The sequence below is a fragment of the Garra rufa genome, chromosome 12 (assembly GCF_049309525.1).
Source record: "Garra rufa chromosome 12, GarRuf1.0, whole genome shotgun sequence".
Classification (NCBI taxonomy): Eukaryota; Metazoa; Chordata; class Actinopteri; order Cypriniformes; family Cyprinidae; genus Garra; species Garra rufa.
The window spans coordinates 42,145,603-42,167,842 of record NC_133372.1 but is presented as its reverse complement, the minus strand read 5'-3'; positions in this window follow the sequence as shown (position 1 = coordinate 42,167,842).

Below are 22,240 nucleotides of genomic sequence, written 5' to 3'. Positions count from 1 at the left end.
AGATTTTTCTCTGGTGCTAATATCTTCTAAGCTCTTGCAAAACTCAATCATAAACTCTTTGGACATGGTCTGAAAAGCCCTACACTGCAAAAAAAAAAAAGAAAAAAAATTTTTTTGTCTTGTTTCCAGCCAAAATATCAAAAATTCTTAAATCAAGAAGGATTTTCAAGATGAGTAATAATTGTCTTGTTTTCAGAAAAAACGTCTCAAAATTAAGTGTTTTTGCTTGAAACAAGCAAAATAATATGCCAATGTGATAAGAAAAATTATGTTTTCTGTTTGAAATAAGATTATTTAGCTTGTTCTAAGCAAAAACTCACTTAATTTTGACTTGTTTTTTTCTGAAAACAATATTTTTTACTTGTCTAGAAAATCCTAATTGATTTAAGAATTTTAGGTATTTTGGCTAAAAAACACAACAAAAAAATCGAAGTAAGAACAGCATTTTTGCAGTGAAAACAGATGAACGTTTGTACTGGTTTGGTGTTTGAAATATTATACATTATTTTTTTTTAACGGTGTGACGTCACTTTCCACCCCATGTTGCCCAAATCGCTGCACAAAATTTCCCCTCCTCAGAAATATCACACAAAACGGGGCAGTGACGTCACTCTCCACCCCATGCCATCCAAATTATTCCAAACCGGAGCTGTTCTTTTGTGCCGTTAAAAGAAACCTTGTAACTGTGACCGCTGTTTAAATGTAACATAAACAAAGCTTTCTATGAACAGTGGCATCACTCTCCACCCCATGCAATCTAAATCATTCCAAAATGTTGCCATTTGTTTGTGCCCGTTTGTACCCTTCAAAATTACATTGTATGTATGTTTGTATCTAACAAGAACAAAATGGGGCAGCGACTTCACTCTCCACCCCATGCCGTCCAAATCTTTCCAAAACGGTGCCATTCATTTGTGCTGGATTTGTGCAAGTTTGTGCCTTTCCACACTGAGAGCAAAAAAGCAAAACGGATATTGCACGCGATGACATGCTGGAATAAAACAACAGATTCCTATGGTGCCCTCCAAAGGCAAAGGCAGTAACTACACATTTGGTCAAAATTGAGTTTAGGCTTAAAATGGACTTTGTGACAAGTGTTTGCTCATGTGGCAAAGTCTCCTGGTTCAATTTTGTCCTGTTTCAGAGAAACGAGAGTGTCAACACGTTTGACTAGCTGGTGTAAAAACTGGTGTAAAGGCATTTTTTCTCAGTTTCAGTGTTGGCGTAGTTACTGCACTTTGCCTTTGGAGGGCAGTATGGATGCTTCCAGGGTAGACCGCGAATATTCGCACACCGAAAAAGCGAATGTTTTTTTAACAACCAGTCCAACAAATCTTTTCAGTTTCACAAAGCGAAAACTCGGCCGTCCAATAAGATTTGAGCATTACATTACGTGCCCGGAGCAGCTGCTGTTGCACAAAAGGAGAAAACAGTCTAAACAAACACAGAAGAAAAGTATTCCTAGAGAGAAGAGGATGTGCTCTTGTTATCATTGCATCTGTGAACAGATGGTGATTCTCAGATGTTCTTAAAGGAACACTCCACTTTTTTTGGAAATAGGCTCATTCTCCAACTCCCCCTGAGATAAGTTGATTTTTACCGTTTTGAAATTCATTCAGCCGTTCTCCTGTTCTGGCGTTATCACTTTTAGCATAGCTTAGCATAGATCATTGAATTCCTATTAGACCAATAGCATCGCGATCAAATATAGTCAAGGAAGTTTGCTGCCGTAACATGGACGAAGCAGGCGCAATAATATCACACAGCACAACGTGACCAACTGCATGCACAGGGAGCATTCTTCGTTAGAAGTTACCTAGCTGGGAACTAATTTCAGGCGCTGCATGATATTATTATTATTATTATTATTAGGCGCTGCGTCCATATTACGGCAGCAAACTTCCTTGTCTATTACACCGGAATGGGAGTGTAGTTCCTAATATTATCGGCCTAGAAAATCGCAGCTTTGCATTTCTGCCAGTTTTAGTACATGATATAACTACAGAAGAGTCAAGTTTTAAATAGGACAAATATCGAAACTTGTTGGTCATTTTTGAATGTGATGCTATTGGTCTAATAGGATTCAATGATCTATGCTAAGCTATGCTAAAAGTGACATCCACAGAACAGGAGAACGGCTGAATGGATTTCAAAACGGTAAAACTCAATTTATTAACTCTGGGGGGAGTTGGAGAATGAGCCTATTTCCAAAAAAGACTCAGTGTTCCTTTAATATAATTTCTATTAATTCTCCACTGAATTATGTGATCTGGAGGAAAACATTGTCCGTTTTCTTCGATGTGCGCAAGTTTTATATTAGTCAGAGCACCTTCACTCTCCATATATAAAAAAAAAAAAAAAAAAAAAAAACTTTTTCCTACTTTTATACACATGAAATATGAAAGCAAACAGACATATGATATGTTATATTATATGTACAGTCGTGGCCAAAAGTTTTTAGAATTACATAAATATTGGAAATTGGAAAAGTTGCTGCTTAAGTTTTTATAATAGCAATTTGCATATACTCCAGAATGTTACAAAGAGTGATCAGATGAATTGCATATAGTCCTTCTTTGCCATGAAAATTAACTTAATCCCGAAAAAAAAACTTTCCACTGCATTTCATTGCTGTCATTAAAGGACCTGCTGAGATCATTTCAGCAATCGTCTTGTTAACTCGGGTGAGAATGTTGACCAGCACAAGGCTGGAGATCATTATGTCATTGATTGGGTTAGAATGGCAGACTTGACATTGTTCTTCCATTGTTAACCATGGTGACCTGCAAAGAAACGCATGCAGCCATCATTGCGTTGCATAAAAATGGCTTCACAGGCAAGGATATTGTGGCTACTAAGATTGCACTTAAATCAACAATTTATAGGATCATCAAGAACTTCAAGGAAAGAGGTTCAATTCTTGTTAAGAAGGCTTCAGGGCGTCCAAGAAAGTCCAGCAAGCGCCAGGATCGTCTCCTAAAGAGGATTCAGCTTCGGGATCAGAGTGCCACCAGTGCAGAGCTTGCTCAGGAATGGCAGCAGGCAGGTGTGAGCGCATCTGTACGCACAGTGAGGCCAAGACTTTTGGAAGATGGCCTGGTGTCAAAAAGGGCAGCAAAGAAGCCACTTCTCTCCAAAAAAAGCATCAGGGACAGATTGGTCTTCTACAAAAAGTATGGCGAATGGACTGCTGAGGACTGGGGCAAAGTCATATTCTCCGATGAAGCCTCTTTCCATTTGTTTGGGGCATCTGGAAAAAGGCTTGTCCGGAGTAGAAAAGGTGAACGCTGCCATCAGTCCTGTGTCATGCCAACAGTAAAGCATCCTGAGACCATTCATGTGTGGGGGGTTGCTTCTCATCCAAGGGAGTGGGCTCACTCACAATTTTGCCCAAAAACACAGCCATGAATAAAGAATGCCAAAACACCCTCCAACAGCAACTTCTTCCAACAAGCCAACAACAGTTTGGTGAAGAACAAAGAGCACTGTGCCATAAGGCAAAAGTGATAACTAAGTGGTTCGGGGACCAAAACGTGGAAATTTTGGGTCCATGGCCTGGAAACTCCCCAGATCTTAATCCCATTGAGAACTTGTGGTCAATCCTCAAGAGGCGGGTGGACAAACAAAAACCCACTAATTCTGACAAACTCCAAGAAGTGATAATGAAAGAATGGGTTGCTATCAGTCAGGATTTGGCCCAGAAGTTGATTGAGAGCATGCCCAGTCGAATTGCAGAGGTCCTGAAAAAGAAGGGCCAACACTGCAAATACTGACTCTTTGCATAAATGTCATGTAATTGTCGATAAAAGCCTTTGAAACGTATGAAGTGCTTGTAATTATATTTCAGTACATCACAGAAACAACTGAAACAAAGATCTAAAAGCAGTTTAACAGCAAACTTTGTGAAAACTAATATTTGTGTCATTCTCAAAACTTTTGGCCATGACTGTAGATCACAATCACAATGCAGATCACAATCAGAAGTTATCACAAGCAATCATATCTGAGAAAAAAATGCATTGTTGGTCAACGCCACCTAGCATGCAGGCGTAAATTAGCAGAAGGCGAACATTCGGTGTGAAAGCCCCATTCCTCTGCGATTTGCCTCGTGTTTTCGCATCGTGCTGATCAGTGTGAATAGGCCTTGTTACTTTATTTTTAAAATAAACATGCAATATTCATCTCACTCACAAAAAAAAATAAAAACAGATTCAGTTTTCCTCAAAATGAATAACATGCAACTTCCCTGCTGAAAAAAACAGCATATGCTGGTTAGGTATGTTTTAGTGCTTGGATGCTGGTCTTAGCTGGTTTATGCTGGTCCTTTGCTGGTTTATACTGGTCCTTTGCTGGTTTATGCTGGCCCTTTGCTGGTTTATGCTGGTCCTTTGCTGGTTTATGCTGGTCCTCTGCTGGTTTATGCTGGCCCTTTGCTGGTCCTCGGCTGGTTTATGCTGGCCCTTTGCCGGTCCTCTGCTGGTTTATGCTGGCCCTTTGCTGGTCCTCTGCTGGTTTATGCTGGTCCTCTGCTGGTTTATGCTGGCCCTTTGCTGGTCCTCTGCTGGTTTATGCTGGTCCTCTGCTGGTTTATGCTGGCCCTTTGCTGGTCCTCTGCTGGTTTATGCTGGTCCTCTGCTGGTTTATGCTGGCCCTTTGCTGGTCCTCCGCTGGTTTATGCTGGCCCTTTGCCGGTCCTCTGCTGGTTTATGCTGGCCCTTTGCTGGTCCTCCGCTGGTTTATGCTGGCCCTTTGCCGGTCCTCTGCTGGTTTATGCTGGCCCTTTGCTGGTCCTCCGCTGGTTTATGCTGGCCCTTTGCCGGTCCTCTGCTGGTTTATGCTGGCCCTTTGCTGGTCCTCCGCTGGTTTATGCTGGCCCTTTGCTGGTCCTCTGCTGGTTTATGCTGGCCCTTTGCTGGTTTATGCTGGCCCTTTGCTGGTCCTCTGCTGGTTTATGCTGGCCCTTTGCCGGTCCTCTGCTGGTTTATGCTGGCCCTTTGCTGGTTTATGCTGGTCCTTTGCTGGTTTATGATGGTCCTTTGCTGGTTTATGCTGGTCCTTTGCTGGTTTATGCTGGTTTATGCTGGCCCTTTGCTGGTCCTCTGCTGGTTTATGCTGGCCCTTTGCTGGTCCTCTGCTGGTTTATGCTGGCCCTTTGCTGGTCCTCTGCTGGTTTATGCTGGTCCTTTGCTGGTTTATGCTGGCCCTTTGCTGGTCCGCTGCTGGCCCTTTGCTGGTCCGCTGCTGGTTTATGCTGGCCCTTTGCTGGTTTATGCTGGCCCTTTACTGGTCCTCTGCTGGTTTATGCTGGCCCTTTGCTGGTTTATGCTGGTTTATGCTGGCCATTTGCTGGTCCTCTGCTGGTTTATGCTGGCCCTTTGCTGGTCCTCTGCTGGTTTATGCTGGCCCTTTGCCGGTCCTCTGCTGGTTTATGCTGGCCCTTTGCTGGTCCTCTGCTGGTTTATGCTGGTCCTTTGCTGGTTTATGCTGGCCCTTTGCTGGTCCGCTGCTGGTTTATGCTGGTCCTTTGCTGGTTTATGCTGGCCCTTTCCTGGTTTATGCTGGCCCTTTGCTGGTCCTCTGCTGGTTTATGCTGGCCCTTTGCTGGTTTATGCTGGTCCTTTGCTGGTCCTCTGCTGGTTTATGCTGGCCCTTTGCTGGTCCTCTGCTGGTTTATGCTGGCCCTTTGCTGGTTTATGCTGGCCCTTTGCTGGTTTATGCTGGCCCTTTGCTGGTCCTCTGCTGGTTTATGCTGGCCCTTTGCTGGTTTATGCTGGTCCTTTGCTGGTTTATGATGGTCCTTTGCTGGTTTATGCTGGTCCTTTGCTGGTTTATGCTGGCCCTTTGCTGGTCCTCTGCTGGTTTATGCTGGCCCTTTGCTGGTTTATGCTGGCCCTTTGCCGGTCCTCTGCTGGTTTATGCTGGCCCTTTGCTGGTCCTCTGCTGGTTTATGCTGGTCCTTTGCTGGTTTATGCTGGCCCTTTGCTGGTCCGCTGCTGGCCCTTTGCTGGTCCGCTGCTGGTTTATGCTGGTCCTTTGCTGGTTTATGCTGGCCCTTTGCTGGTTTATGCTGGCCCTTTGCTGGTCCTCTGCTGGTTTATGCTGGCCCTTTGCTGGTTTATGCTGGTCCTTTGCTGGTCCTCTGCTGGTTTATGCTGGCCCTTTGCTGGTCCTCTGCTGGTTTATGCTGGCCCTTTGCTGGTTTATGCTGGCCCTTTGCTGGTTTATGCTGGCCCTTTGCTGGTCCTCTGCTGGTTTATGCTGGCCCTTTGCTGGTTTATGCTGGTCCTTTGCTGGTTTATGATGGTCCTTTGCTGGTTTATGCTGGTCCTTTGCTGGTTTATGCTGGCCCTTTGCTGGTCCTCTGCTGGTTTATGCTGGCCCTTTGCTGGTTTATGCTGGTCCTTTGCTGGTTTATGATGGTCCTTTGCTGGTTTATGCTGGTCCTTTGCCGGTCCTCTGCTGGTTTATGCTGGCCCTTTGCTGGTCCTCTGCTGGTTTATGCTGGTCCTTTGCTGGTTTATGCTGGCCCTTTGCTGGTCCGCTGCTGGTTTATGCTGGTACTTTGCTGGTTTATGCTGGCCCTTTGCTGGTTTATGCTGGCCCTTTGCTGGTCCTCTGCTGGTTTATGCTGGCCCTTTGCTGGTTTATGCTGGTCCTTTGCTGGTCCTCTGCTGGTTTATGCTGGCTCTTTGCTGGTCCTCCGCTGGTTTATGCTGGCCCTTTGCCGGTCCTCTGCTGGTTTATGCTGGCCCTTTGCTGGTTTATGCTGGCCCTTTGCTGGTCCTCTGCTGGTTTATGCTGGCCCTTTGCTGGTTTATGCTGGTCCTTTGCTGGTTTATGATGGTCCTTTGCTGGTTTATGCTGGTCCTTTGCTGGTTTATGCTGGTTTATGCTGGTCCTTTGCTGGTCCTCTGCTGGTTTATGCTGGCCCTTTGCTGGTCCTCTGCTGGTTTATGCTGGTCCTTTGCTGGTTTATGCTGGCCCTTTGCTGGTCCGCTGCTGGTTTATGCTGGTCCTTTGCTGGTTTATGCTGGCCCTTTGCTGGTTTATGCTGGTCCTTGAGTGATCCGACAGAGTGATCAGGACCCGACGCGAAGCGGAGGGTCTTGTATCACACTGAAGGGGCTTATTTCGCGATAACTACCGGCTGCCTGTACATTATCCCGCTTATTACACGGCTACTTGCCACATAAGGAAAAAACTGGACATGAATATGAATTTGAAACCTTTTATTGGCATATTTGTTTTAAATTAACATTTTTATCCTTCCGCGAAACGATATAGTACCACGTGACTAACATTCAAACTATGTACGTTAGTAAGACAATTTAAATAGATTAATGTCGAAATTTTCCATTGTTAAATGTGGTTGTCCAGTGTTTGTCACAAGATGGCGCCAAACGGTAATCTTTGTTGGCACGGAGGGATTTTAAACATACAAGTAGTACCGGCTATGCGTTATTACTTTGGAGCGGTGATTATTTGAAAAGAACGAACCTGCAAATGTCTTAACTGACCAATCAGAATCAAGCATTCCAAAGAGCCGTGTAATAACCAGCATTAAGGTTTTTTTCAGCAGGGTTAGCATGATGAAAACCTGCAATAATTAAATGTTAAATATTTCTGATATTCTTTATGTATTTAATCCCATTTTGTTGACCAGTGTCTTGGCTGCTCACCTTTAATGATCCAGTTCAACCATACTAATACGCAAAAATCACTCTAGATAAACTCTAGATAAACATTTTTTTTTATCGCTAAAGAGTGTTGAACTTTTTTCTTCTGTGTTTTACTGTACAGATGAGAATTTACTTTTCCTTCAGCCTGAGGCTTTTGGTGTAAAAAATATAACTTTTTATATTAAAAACAAACAAGCAAGCCCCGCCAAGATTTAAAAAGTAACACAAAAGTAACATAATGCTTTACTTTCCATAAAAAGTAACTAACATTAACATAAGCTGTAACATAAAACTATAATCCGCCCATTTACTGTTTAAAAGGGAATTTAGTAATTTTAGTCTTTTACTGCTAAAATGATTTTTTGTTTGTTTACAGCGATGATTTACTTGTTCTTGTCACTGTATAAACTGGGAAAGTTGGAAGTATTTTAACATTGTACACAATTTATGTGCATTTCATATGATATGACATGGTTTTTCATAATTGCAGCAACAATCTAAAAAATCAACCTGGGATTGAGACTCTTGTTCTTGGGTACAGTAGTGATACAGAGAGTATATCTGTTGATATCTTTCTCTGGCCTGTTCTAGGTAATAATAGAATAGAAAATGAACCCATCATTTCATCTGTAGGTCAGATTAATCATAATATCACCTCGACAGTCTTCTTTTTGTAGATCAGAAAAGATCTCTGTAATGACAGTGGAAAATATGTGAAAGGAAATAATACAAAGGTTATCGTAAATGTGAAGTCCAAGATCTCAAGCTATGCTAAGCTAAGCTAAAGTTATGTAGATGCAATTCAAGCACTAGAGGTCAGCAGTGTACTCTTAAAATATTATTTCAGAAGAAAAAATATATTAAATCACATATACACTTCTGCTTATACCCAATGTGAGCTGACATAATGTATTTAATGTCTAATATAGAGTTTTTTAATTAGTATTAAATTAGAAACATACCAAATTTAACTATTATATTGGCCCATATCCACCTTATTCTTCATTAGCCGCTATAGGGAAGTAATGAGAAGAATTACAACATGTAGTGAATGATAAAACAGTTTGCACTACAAACCAGTGGATTCATAATTAAAATAATACATTGAAAATAATATTGTAAAACACAACAATTTGCAATATCAAGCAGCACATCTAGCTGTTTTATACTGCTAAAAATAGCTGGATGTGAATGAGACCGGAAGCCAAACCCAAAAAATTTACAAAATGGCTGCATCCACTTTTTCTGGAAAAATAAGGTGGATATATTTAATTGGACTCAAGAAGTAGTCATGTGCAAGTCATAATCCAGCCCAGTTTTTAATATATGTGACCCTGTACCATAAAGCCAGTCATAAGTAGCACAGGTATATTTGTAGCAATAGCCAAAAATACAATGTATGTGTCAAAATGATTGATTTTTCTTTTATGGCAAAACATAATTAGGATATTAAGTCAAGTTCATGTTCCATGAAGATATTTTGTAAATTTCCTACTGTAAATATATCAAAACTTAATCTTTTATTAGTAATATACAATGCTAAGAACTAAGAACAACAGCTTTAAAGGCAATTTTCTCAATATTTGTATTTTTATTTTTTTTTGCACCCTCAGATTGCATATTTTCAAATAGCTGTATCTTGGCCAAATGTTGTCCTATCCTAACATACATCCAACCATACATCAATGGGAAGCGTATTTATTCAGCTTTCAGATTATGTATAAATCTCAATTTTAATTTGACTGGTTTTGAGATCCAGGGTCACATATGGCATTTTATTTTGATATTTTGCAGATGTTTAACATTATTTTGCATTTACATTGTATTTTGCAAGAAAATAACATATTTTACTATATACTATTAAGCACATAACTTCTCATTAATGTAATAATATCAGTTTAATTGCTTGAGTGTGCTTATTTGTCATGAAATAATGATAACAACAACAATAATAACAAAACAAAATAGTTCTTAAGGGGAGACACTGCAGGCAAAAACGCTGTTTTTTCATGTACCTATCAAGTTAGAGATTTTGGGCTTTTTGGTTTTTCAATAAGTGTTTTTTAGACCAATGTTAGGTGTTTCTTTTATAGCACTTTATCTAATTGTGTCAATAGATTTTAATTACAATGCTTATTTTTAAAGGACATTTTCTCATAATGAGTTTATTCTCCTACACTGAGCCATAAATCTCTACTTTAGTAGCACTTACACACACCAAACTTCACATTTTTATTTCAGTCTATATCCAGTCTATATCCATTCATATACAATGTGCTTGATTTTATACACCATTTTATTCTTAAAAAAGGTAAAAAAAAAAATATAGCATTTCCTACCTTTTTTCTGAATTATGTAGTGATGAAATGAGATAACCAAAATTCCCTCTGAAAAAACCTTTGACTCTAATATGTCAAAAAAAAATTCAACAAGAATTTTGAAACTGACTTCAGTGTTTTGATTTTTGTACTAGAAATGTATGCAAATGAGCGCATCTTTCATTAAATAATGGCTCATTTGCATATTTAAACCTAACATTTTAGAAAACTTGTAATACAAAAAATGTTTGCAATTATCAGTGAAATCAATCAACTGGTTAAGTCAGGTGATAACTATTAGTTAATTTTTTTCTCACCTTAAAGGTTCTAAATATAATGAATTATTTTAACGATTCTGGGCTGAAATGTGACACTCAGATGTGTTTAAAATGGTAAAGTTACTCAGTCTCACAAAGTCACGGCAGTAGTGTTGGTCTTTGGCCTGTGGTCTCCCAACGTCTCGCCTGTTCCCTTTCAGAGAAAGCGGATCGTGTTCCCTCTGTATAAGCGTCGAGTGGGAGTGTGTCGGTGCTGTTTGCCCTTCAGCGCTGGTACAATAACACTCAGGCTTGGTTGAGAGGGGTCGTGGCAGCGGCACACAACGGCCTTTAGCCTGAGTCACACTAGTTGTTTTTGGTCTCTCATCTCTGCCATCACCATGACCCCTGCTGAATCAAAGCTTTCAATATCCGTCTGTGTGATTCAGAGCTGAGTCAGAGCGCAGGAGCAATGCCACAGAGATGCTTGTGTTTGTTATGTGTATTTGCGTGTTTGCTTTTATGATTCATTCTTGCACAAAATTTCTCAAATTTGTGCCTCTGGGTGTTTTATAACTTCCTGTTTTCATATTAAAAAATATTGAGATGTAACTCGAAGGAATGTAGAGTTTTAATTTAATAACTAACTAAAATAAATGTGTGTGTGCAGGTTTTATTCCTGACGTTCCCATCCATAGTTTTGTTATCTTTGTTATCTACAAAACGCTTGTCTTGACTTGTACTTAGAAATTCACACATACATCCCTTGTGTTTTTGTATGGGAACACTCCAATCAGGACACAAATCCTCAAAATCCCACTACATCTCAGTCAGTCTGTCAGTCTGTCTGTCTGTCTGTCTAAATGAATAATTGATAACATTCTGGAACTTTCCCACATGACATGTACTTTGGGAAGGAGCATGTTTATCAGTCTAGGTTTGTTTTCCATTGTGGATCCTTTGAAGAGAGTCTCTTTAAAGAGCATTGATCTGATCTGTGGACCCACAAGACCAAGGTCTGTGTACATGCCAGTTTGTTTTCGAGAGGTTAACTCTTTAGGAAAGCATCTAATACTGGTTCCGTTTGGTTCTGCTTGTTCTGCTGTCTTGTAGTTGCATGTTTTTTTTGTTGTGGATTTCTTAGAAACGTCACTGATCTTTATATCCACTGTTTGGATGCCCAGCTACTACTGTATATACTAGGGAGAGAGAGTCCCATTGTCCTCATTGTTCAATATCCAGATTGAATTAGACTTTAGATCTGATTAGAATTTTGTAAAGGCCTATTTGTTAGGAAAATAGTTTTACAGGGAGACACTGCAGGCAAAAACGCTGATTTTTCATGCACCTGTCAAATTTGAGATTTTTGGCTTTTTGGTGTTTCATAAAGTGTTTTTTCAGACTACTGGAAAGAACACACCCAAAAGGCACTGTTAAGTGTTTCTTTCATAGCACTTTATCTATTTGTCTAAATAGATTTCAATTACAATTTATATTTTTAAAGGCCGTTCTCTCAAAATGATTTTTTCCCTCTACACTGAGCCATAAATCTCCACTTCAGTATCACTTACACACACCAAACTTGACATTTTTATTCCTGTCTATATTCTGAAGGGATTTGTTCATATATAATTTGCTTGATTTTATACCCCCCAAAATGATTTTAGAAAACATTTTAGAAAACTTGTAATACAAAAATGTTTGCAATTATCAACTGGGTATGTAAGGTGATACTATTAATTCATTTTTTTACCCTATACACCTGCAGTGTCTCGCCCTGTTGGTCCAAAATATTTTTTTTTCTCGCAATCATCGAGGTGTATTTACTCAAACTTTCTGAACTGACCTAGAAATCCTTCAGCGTTCCACGAAACGTATCGCTTAGTTTTCCAGTGACTTCCATTTGTTGGAGTCAGCTAGAGATTCAGGTCCCTTCACTGACAGTGGCATGATATAGATGGCATAGTTAAATGTTTTTGTACAAAACTGTATGTAGTTCCAGTCCAGAATACACATAAATTACACAATAACCAACAGCTGAGACACAAAATATATGCTGGCTAATGTCTAGAGAACAACTATTTACCTTAGTTTATAAGTCACTTGTTCTTCCTGCAGAAAGATGCCATTTAAAGGGACAGTTCACCTAAAACAATTCTCTAATCATTTACTCACCCTCAAGTTTTTTTCCCCACAAATTTGAGGAATTTCTTTCAGCAGCTTAACAAAAAAAGAAGATATTCTGAAGACTGTTGATAACCATAGTTGATAATAGCCATTGACTTCCATAGTATTTTTTATGGAATATGGAAGTCAATGGCTGCCGTCAGCTATTTGGTTGCCTTATTTATTTTAATTGTATTTTATTTTAATATATATTTTTTTTAAAGCAGTCTTTTCATAGTTGCAGTTACATTGCAGTTTTATTAAAATATATGATTTTTCATAAGAAGCACAAATTATAGTTTTTTTTTCTGTTGTATTTTGAACAAATTTGGCATCGTACACTCTTAAAAATAAGTTACTTTATTGTCATCTGTAACAAAAATATAACTTTCAAATAGCCTTTATAGATAGATATACTAAAGTGTATTTAAAATACATTTATTTAATGCTAAGCAGCAGTGTTGGGGAAAGTTACTTGTAAAAGTCATGCATTACAATATTGAGTTACACACTAAAAAAAGTAACTAATTACGTTACTTAGTTACTTTTTATGGACAGTAATGTGTTACGTTACTTTTGCGTTACTTTTTAAATCTGGGCAGGGCTTGCTTCTTTGTTTGTAATATAAAAAGTTATATTTTTGACAAATGTAAAAGCCTTTTCACACCAAAAGCCTCAGGCTTAGAGAAAAGTAAATTCACGTCTGTACAGTAGACCGCAGAAGAAAAAATGTCAACTCTTCAGCAAAAAAAAAAAGGAAAACAAATGTTAGATTATCTTTTTGCTTATTAGTATGGATGAATTGGATCATCGAAGGTCGGCAGCAAAGACATCAGTTAATAAAACAGGATTAAATACATAAAGGACATTTGTATTATTTTACATATTTAATTAGTGCAGGTTTGTGTTGAATTTCACTGTTTTTATTCATTTTGAGGAATATTATATCTTTTTTTAGTGAGTGAGATTATTTAGTATACTACAAATACATTTACAGATTTATGTACTTAATAAAAATACCTTGCAGTTTACTGTTTAGTACTTAATGCACTTTAATTGTGCAGAAGTAGTGCTGAAGTACAACTAAATATATACTTCAGTATATTTGATTGTGCTGAAGTGGAACTTGGTACACTTGCATTCAATTTCTTGCATTTAAAAACCCATATTATTTAAAGATAATACAATCCTTATCAATAGTGACATTAAAACACATTTTAGGCTTAATATTAAGAAATGTGCCTTGTGCACAAGTAGTACTTTTAATACTTAGTATAAAATAAACATATTTGAAATATATTGTTTTTTCACTAGGGTCTTTTACTGAAAGGTTCTATGGGGAGCCAAAATGGTATTCAAATGCCCTTTTGGAACCATTATTTTTAAGAGTGGATAATGATTTGTTCTGACAATTTAAAGGTAGCAGGTTCAAACCCCAGTAGGGGTGCTTCATTATCTGAAGACTTACTGCGTTTCCTTCTCCATTATCCACTTGAGCGAAACACTTCGTCTCAGGCTGCTTCAGGGAAACTGAACCTGCACTTTGTGTGTTGGATGTTTTCTGTGATTGGTTGGTTGGTTGCCAGGGTGTTGCTATGTGGTTGCTGTGATTGTCATGATCGGGGCTGTGGGGCTTCCCTCAGCCACCTGAGGTCACTGTTTTCCCTTCCCTGCACAGCACTTCCAAGTATTCACGTCTGTTTTGTCATTTACACTGATTCACTCACAGCTGTTCACCATTTGGACTTTTCTATAAGAACCCTCATTTCCCACTACTCCTTCTGGCTGCATTGTCTTCCGTATGGTTTGTTTCTTGTCACTGTCTGTCTGCTCTGTGTTCCTGAGATCCTGACCTTAGACTGTGTTCCCTGTTCTGTTTATTTTGTGTTTGAGTTTATGTTAGATTGTGCCGTGTTGGCCTTTTGGTTTTGATTTGTTTGTGTTCTTTTGTGTTTTGTTTACATTAAAAATACTTACCTGCATCTGGACCCAGAACTTCCTGTTATTGAACGTGACAGAATGCAGCCAGCATCAGTGGGTCCAGCAGGGAGGATTTCTTTTTTGCCCTTCAGGGAGAAGGTGACGTTGTCCAAAGAGACGGCGGCCATTTGCGCTCGTTGGGCGGCGGAGGCGGTCGTTGAGCCGACTGAGCCCGAGTGGATGACGGCCATTTTCGCTCGTTGGGCGGCGGAGGCGGCGTCCACTGTCTCTGTTTCGGACGCGGCGGTGACCGCTCTCTCTGTTTCGGACGCGGCGGTGACCGCTCTCTCTGTTCCGGACGCGGCGGTGACCGCTCTCTCTGTTCCGGACGCGGCGGTGACCGCTCTCTCTGTTCCGGACGCGGCGGTGACCGCTCTCTCTGTTTCGGACGCGGCGGTGACCGCTCTCTCTGTTTCGGACGCGGCGGTGACCGCTCTCTCTGTTCCGGACGCGGCGGTGACCGCTCTCTCTGTTCCGGACGCGGCGGTGACCGCTCTCTCTGTTTCGGACGCGGCGGTGACCGCTCTCTCTGTTCCGGACGCGGCGGTGACCGCTCTCTCTGTTCCGGACGCGGCGGTGACCGCGCTCTCTGTTCCGGACGCGGCGGTGACCGCTCTCTCTGTTTCGGACGCGGCGGTGACCGCTCTCTCTGTTTCGGACGCGGCGGTGACCGCTCTCTCTTTTCCGGACGCGGCGGTGACCGCGCTCTCTGTTCCGGACGCGGCGGTGACCGCTCTCTCTGTTTCGGACGCGGCGGTGACCGCTCTCTCTGTTTCGGACGCGGCGGTGACCGCGCTCTCTGTTCCGGACGCGGCGGTGACCGCTCTCTCTGTTTCGGACGCGGCGGTGACCGCTCTCTCTGTTTCGGACGCGGCGGTGACCGCTCTCTCTTTTCCGGACGCGGCGGTGACCGCTCTCTCTGGTACGGACGCGGCTGTGACCGCTCTCTCTGGTACGGACGCGGCTGTGACCGCTATCTCCGTGCCTGACGCGGCGGCGTCCGCTATCTCCGTGCCTGACGCGGCGGCGTCCGCTATCTCCGTGCCTGACGCGGCGACGTCCGCTGTCTCCGTGCCTGGCGTGGCGACGTCCGCTGACTCCGTGCCTGACGCGGCGGCGTCCGATGTCTCCGTGCCTGACGCGGCGGTGTCCGCTATCTCCGTGCCTGACGTGGCGTTGTCCGCTATCTCCGTGCCCGACGCGGCGACGTCCGTTATCTCCGTGCCTGACGCGGCGACGTCCGCTATTGGGCCTGACGCGCCGTTACACGGGCCTGGCCCGCCATCCCTCCCCCTGACTTGCCTTCCTCCGTGCCTCCTCCCTCCAGACTTAAGGAACGTCTGGGAGCCGTTCCGTGGGGAGGGGGTACTGTCATGATCGGGGCTGTGGGCCTTCCCTCAGCCACCTGAGGTCACTGTTTTCCCTTCCCTGCACAGCACTTCCAAGTATTCACGTCTGTTTTGTCATTTACACTGATTCACTCACAGCTGTTCACCATTTGGACTTTTCTATAAGAACCCTCATTTCCCACTACTCCTTCTGGCTGCATTGTCTTCCGTATGGTTTGTTTCTTGTCACTGTCTGTCTGCTCTGTGTTCCTGAGATCCTGACCTTAGACTGTGTTCCCTGTTCTGTTTATTTTGTGTTTGAGTTTATGTTAGATTGTGCCGTGTTGGCCTTTTGGTTTTGATTTGTTTGTGTTCTTTTGTGTTTTGTTTACATTAAAAATACTTACCTGCATCTGGACCCAGAACTCCCTGTTATTGAACGTGACAGAATGCAGCCAGCATCAGTGGGTCCAGCAGGGAGGATTTCTTTTTTGCCCTTCAGGGAGAAGGTGACGTTGTCCAAAGAGACGGCGGCCATTTGCGCTCGTTGGGCGGCGGAGGCGGTCGTTGAGCCGACTGAGCCCGAGTGGATGACGGCCATTTTCGCTCGTTGGGCGGCGGAGGCGGCGTCCACTGTCTCTGTTCCGGACGCGGCGGTGACCGCTCTCTCTGTTTCGGACGCGGCGGTGACCGCTCTCTCTGTTTCGGACGCGGCGGTGACCGCTCTCTCTGTTTCGGACGCGGCGGTGACCGCGCTCTCTGTTTCGGACGCGGCGGTGACCGCGCTCTCTGTTTCGGACGCGGCGGTGACCGCTCTCTCTGTTTCGGACGCGGCGGTGACCGCTCTCTCTGTTTCGGACGCGGCGGTGACCGCTCTCTCTGTTTCGGACGCGGCGGTGACCGCGCTCTCTGTTCCGGACGCGGCGGTGACCGCTCTCTCTGTTCCGGACGCGGCGGTGACCGCTCTCTCTGTTTCGGACGCGGCGGTGACCGCTCTCTCTTTTCCGGACGCGGCGGTGACCGCGCTCTCTGTTCCGGACGCGGCGGTGACCGCTCTCTCTGTTTCGGACGCGGCGGTGACCGCTCTCTCTGTTTCGGACGCGGCGGTGACCGCTCTCTCTGTTCTGGACGCGGCGGTGACCGCTCTCTCTTTTCCGGACGCGGCGGTGACCGCTCTCTCTGGTACGGACGCGGCTGTGACCGCTCTCTCTGGTACGGACGCGGCTGTGACCGCTCTCTCTGGTACGGACGCGGCTGTGACCGCTATCTCCGTGCCTGACGCGGCGGCGTCCGCTATCTCCGTGCCTGACGCGGCGGCGTCCGCTATCTCCGTGCCTGACGCGGCGACGTCCGCTGTCTCCGTGCCTGGCGTGGCAACGTCCGCTGACTCCGTGCCTGACGCGGCGGCGTCCGATGTCTCCGTGCCTGACGCGGCGGTGTCCGCTATCTCCGTGCCCGACGCGGCGACGTCCGCTGTCTCCGTGCCTGGCGTGGCGACGTCCGCTGACTCCGTGCCTGACGCGGCGGCGTCCGATGTCTCCGTGCCTGACGTGGCGTTGTCCGCTATCTCCGTGCCCGACGCGGCGACGTCCGCTATCTCCGTGCCTGACGCGGCGACGTCCGCTATTGGGCCTGACGCGCCGTTACACGGGCCTGGCCCGCCATCCCTCCCCCTGACTTGCCTTCCTCCGTGCCTCCTCCCTCCAGACTGGGAGCCGTTCCGTGGGGAGGGGGTACTGTCATGATCGGGGCTGTGGGGCTTCCCTCAGCCACCTGAGGTCACTGTTTTCCCTTCCCTGCACAGCACTTCCAAGTATTCACGTCTGTTTTGTCATTTACACTGATTCACTCACAGCTGTTCACCATTTGGACTTTTCTATAAGAACCCTCATTTCCCACTACTCCTTCTGGCTGCATTGTCTTCCGTATGGTTTGTTTCTTGTCACTGTCTGTCTGCTCTGTGTTCCTGAGATCCTGACCTTAGACTGTGTTCCCTGTTCTGTTTATTTTGTGTTTGAGTTTATGTTAGATTGTGCCGTGTTGGCCTTTTGGTTTTGATTTGTTTGTGTTCTTTTGTGTTTTGTTTACATTAAAAATACTTACCTGCATCTGGACCCAGAACTCCCTGTTATTGAACGTGACAGTGATGTTCTGATTTCTAGATATGGCTCTTCAGTGTGTCTGCAGCACAAACATTTAGGTGTGAGATACACGCCTAGTTAGTTAAATTTTTAGGGTCAGTGATTTTGAAAAAGCTCCCAGTAGTCTTAATGTACTTCATGTTGGCTGCTATTCAGCCCACAGTGGTAAACTCTTAGCCAAATTAACTTCTATTTGAACTTGGTGTTCCTTGGCATTCCCATGCATTCCCATCACTGTGTGAGAGCACCGAGCTTGTGAGACCCCGCTGAAGTTCAGCACATTGCTGTTTAATGAAGCGTAAGTTGCATGACGAAGGACACTGATTAACAAATTTAAGCTTGTTAGGTCTGAAACCTTTTTCTTTTAGGTTTATAACTGTTGCTGCTGACTAAAAAAATGTAAAGATTCACTTTATGTTTATTCTAACACTAATTACACTTTGAATTAATTACTGCTATATATGTTTATTTGCTATATTACTGCTATATATGCCCTCCAAAAGTTTGGAAATGCCCTAGAAAAGTCGGGTTTTGGACAATATTGGCATGAATCCTTTTTCATTTCTGATAATTTTGCACTGATAAAGGGTTGTCAAACTACAAAAAACATATTTTATTACATAAACAGTTTATACATAGAAAAAACTTCAATCAAAATATCCACCACTAGCAGCTATTACAGCTCTGTGTTCTAATTGGTTCTAATTGGTTCATTGTATTCTAAACTTAATTGGCAATCAGTTGTTGAAGTTATTAAGGTGTGCTGACCGAATTTAAAAAAAATAAATAAATCAGTAACCAGGCATCACAGCTGGCAAAGGGGCATGTTTGACTTTGACATTATGTAATCAAAATGAAAATTATTATTGCTGGTCTTCAATGATAATGTAAAGTTACTTTAATGTATTTGCACCAAAAAAATGATAAGGATTTATGCTGATATCGTCCAAAACCAGACTTTGCCAGGGGTGTTTCCAAACTTTTGGAGGGCAGTGTATACATTTGGTTAATGAGCAGATAATAACCATCATGTTACATATGGAAAATCTGTTCAGAAACGTGCTGTTTTACATGCTGGAGACATTATCAGTGTTTTGGTTTGGGATGTTAACAGGTTGTTGTCCAGTTTTGTACCAGGTGACCCAGTCAGGAGTCCATGTGAGTGAACGCCCTCCACGCTCTGCAAACAGTACATTACGAATGAAAGCTGTAACTCCAAGAAACAAAGTAAAAAAATAGACAGTTGCGAAAGTAGTTTCACAATCAATGGAGGAGATGAGCTGTGACAGACAAAAATCCTGCTCCAAACCTGACAAACCTGCATATCTAGGACAGAAAATACATAGATACAGTGCCTTGAAAATGAAAGTATTCATACCCCTTCATTTTTTTATGTTGCTGCTTTATGTTAAACTGCTTTAAATGACCTTTTCCCCCACATCAATCTACACTCCATACACCATAACGACAAAACAAAAAAACAGAACTGTCACTACTTTTTAAAATTTATTTAAAAAAAAAAGAACTAAGTACATTGCATAAGTATTCACACCCTTAACTCAGTACTATAGCTGAGGCACATTTTAAGCCTAAAGTCTTTTTTAAATATGATGAGGCAAGTTTTGCACATTTCCATCTCTCAATTATCTGCCATTCTTCTCCTCCCCTCTTTACCTATTAAGCTCTATCAGCTTGGATAGGGGCAGACACACGTTTTCAGGTTTCTCTCTAAATATTTAATTGGGTTCAAGCCCAGGCTGTGGCTGGGCCATTCAAGGACATTCACATAGTTGTCTATAAGCCACTCTTGCTGTGTGCTTAGGGTGATTGACCAATTGGAAGGTGAACCTTATGCCCAGTTTGAGGTTCTGGGTGCTCTGGGCTGGGTTTTCAATAAGGCTATCTCTATATTCTGGTGCATTGAGCATTTCTTCTACTCTGGCGAGTTCCCCTGCTGATGAAAACATGAGGCTAAGGCATGAGGCTGCTACCAGCACACTTTACTGTTGGGATGCTACTCTGCAGGTGATAAGCAGTGCCTGGTTTCCTTCAAATATATGCTTGGAATTGAGGTTTATCAGACTAGAGAATCTTGTTTCTCACAGTCTGATCGTCCTTTAGGTGCTTTCTTTGCAAGTTCCCAATAATTCCCAATAATACCATACCTACAGTGAAGCATGGTGCTGGAAGCATCATGCTCTGGGGGTGTTTTTCTGCACAGGGGACAGGACGACTGCACTGTATTAAGGAGAGGATGAACGGGGCCATGTATTGTGACATATTGGGCAAAAACCTCCTTCTCTCAGTCAGAGCATTAAGGATGGGTCGTGGCTGGGTCTTCCAGCATGACAATGACCCAAAGCACACAGCCAGGAAAACCAAGGAGTGGCTCCGTAAGAAGCATATCAAGGTTCTGGAGTGGCCTAGCCAGTCTCCAGACCTAAATCCAATAGAAAATCTTTGGAGGAAGCTGAAACTCCGTGTTGCTCAGCGACAGCCACGAAACCTGACAGATCTAGAGAAGATCTGTATGGAGGAGTGGGCCAAAATCCCTCCTGCAGTGTGTGCAAACCTGGTGAAGAACTACAGGAACCGTTTGACCTTTTGTAATTGTTAACAAAGGCTTCTGTACCAAATATTACATTCTTTTGACTCAAGTGATCAAATACATATTTGACACAGTAATTCACAAATAAATTGTTAAAAAAAATCATACAATGTGATTTCCGGATTTTTATTTTTAGATTCTGTCTCTCACAGTGGACAGCACCTATGCTGAAAATTGTAGACCCCTCCATGATTTCTAAAAAATCACAGGTTGATCAAATACTTATTGACCTCATTGTAAATAGAGAGATAGATAGATCAATAGGTAGATAGATAGTGGTGTCTTCGATAATGCTGTTAGGAGCTTCGCCAAAATCAATGACTGCTTTGCCATTAAAATAAACCAGTCCCCTAACAATACGTCTCCATGGTTACGCTCAGCGAGGCAGCTGGAAAAGGGCAGGTGAGGGATAACATGACACTACATTCAGACATGATTTGATGCATTTGTTGTTGTGCTGGGCCTCGCTCACCAACCTCATGGTATTAGGCAGACGTGTTCCTCCGGCCGGCTGAACTCAGGTCAGCACAGGTGAACCTGCTGAACCTCTCAGCATTCATATGAACAACTATTAGGTGTCCTGTAGCTTTACTGCGCTGATTGGAGTTTACGTAAGGGTCGGCATTTCAACTTAGAAAAACAATCAGCTTGTTGCATCACAGAAAACAAATGTGTTGACATCAAATAATGATTCAAAATGTACCAGTAGTAAGTAAACAAACATTTGTGGATGTCACTAGTGACACATCAGATGTTGCAATCAACTGACCGTAACCCATTCAAGATCTGGCTGAATCGTATTAAACCATGTTAAACAGTGACTGAGCTATTTGTTCATTGTAATAATTATTTAAAGAAGGACATTTAGTATTTAGTTCTTTGTGAAAATGATATTTGATAATGAAATAAACAAACAGAACGCCCTCTACAGCACTGGTTGTTAGTTGAGAGTCTAAATAGAATTTGAAAAATTCTTCAGAGACATTAAATAAGTGAACGATTTCTCTGCGACTGTAATCAGGTGATTTCCGGACTGTTCTGGTCAGGGAGCTGCAGTGAGTCTCAGGTGTGAGTCAGGAGGGCACGTTTACCCTCAGATTACGGGCAAATGCTCCACGGAAACATTTCATTAAAGTAATTAGTCTGGTCGAGCGGAACTGTACAGTGGTTTTGACAGCGCTGGCAGATGCTAATTTACCGCTCACTGTGACTCACACTCATATGCAGAAGCACTGTGTTGTTTTTCTGTGATGGAAAGGCAGCTGCTTAGTCTTTCATTAGCGGCAAGAGTGAAGAAAACCAGTGAGAATCTAATGAAGTGGCATGGCAACCGTCTTATGAGAGGAACTGAACGTGATTGAGTGTTTTTGTGGCTGTTGACATGCTAAGACAAGCATCCCTAGCACTATTCAGGGTTAGAACAAAACTTTATTTTAAATATTGAAAGTGTTATTTCAGTATTATTTACATAGTATTATATATGACCAGTCTTAAGTATGGGTCAAAATTATCGATTTTTCTTTTATGCCAGAAATCATTAAGATATTAACTAAAGGTCATGTTCCATGAAGATATTTTGTAAATTTTTATCGAAAATATATAGAAACTTAATTTAAATTAGTAATATGCATTGCTTAGAACTTAATTTGGATCATTTTCTCAATATTTAGATTTTTTTGCACCCTCAGATTTCAGATTTTCAAATAGTTGTATCTCGGCCAAATATTGTCTTATCCTAACTTATTTATACATTTAAATTTTTG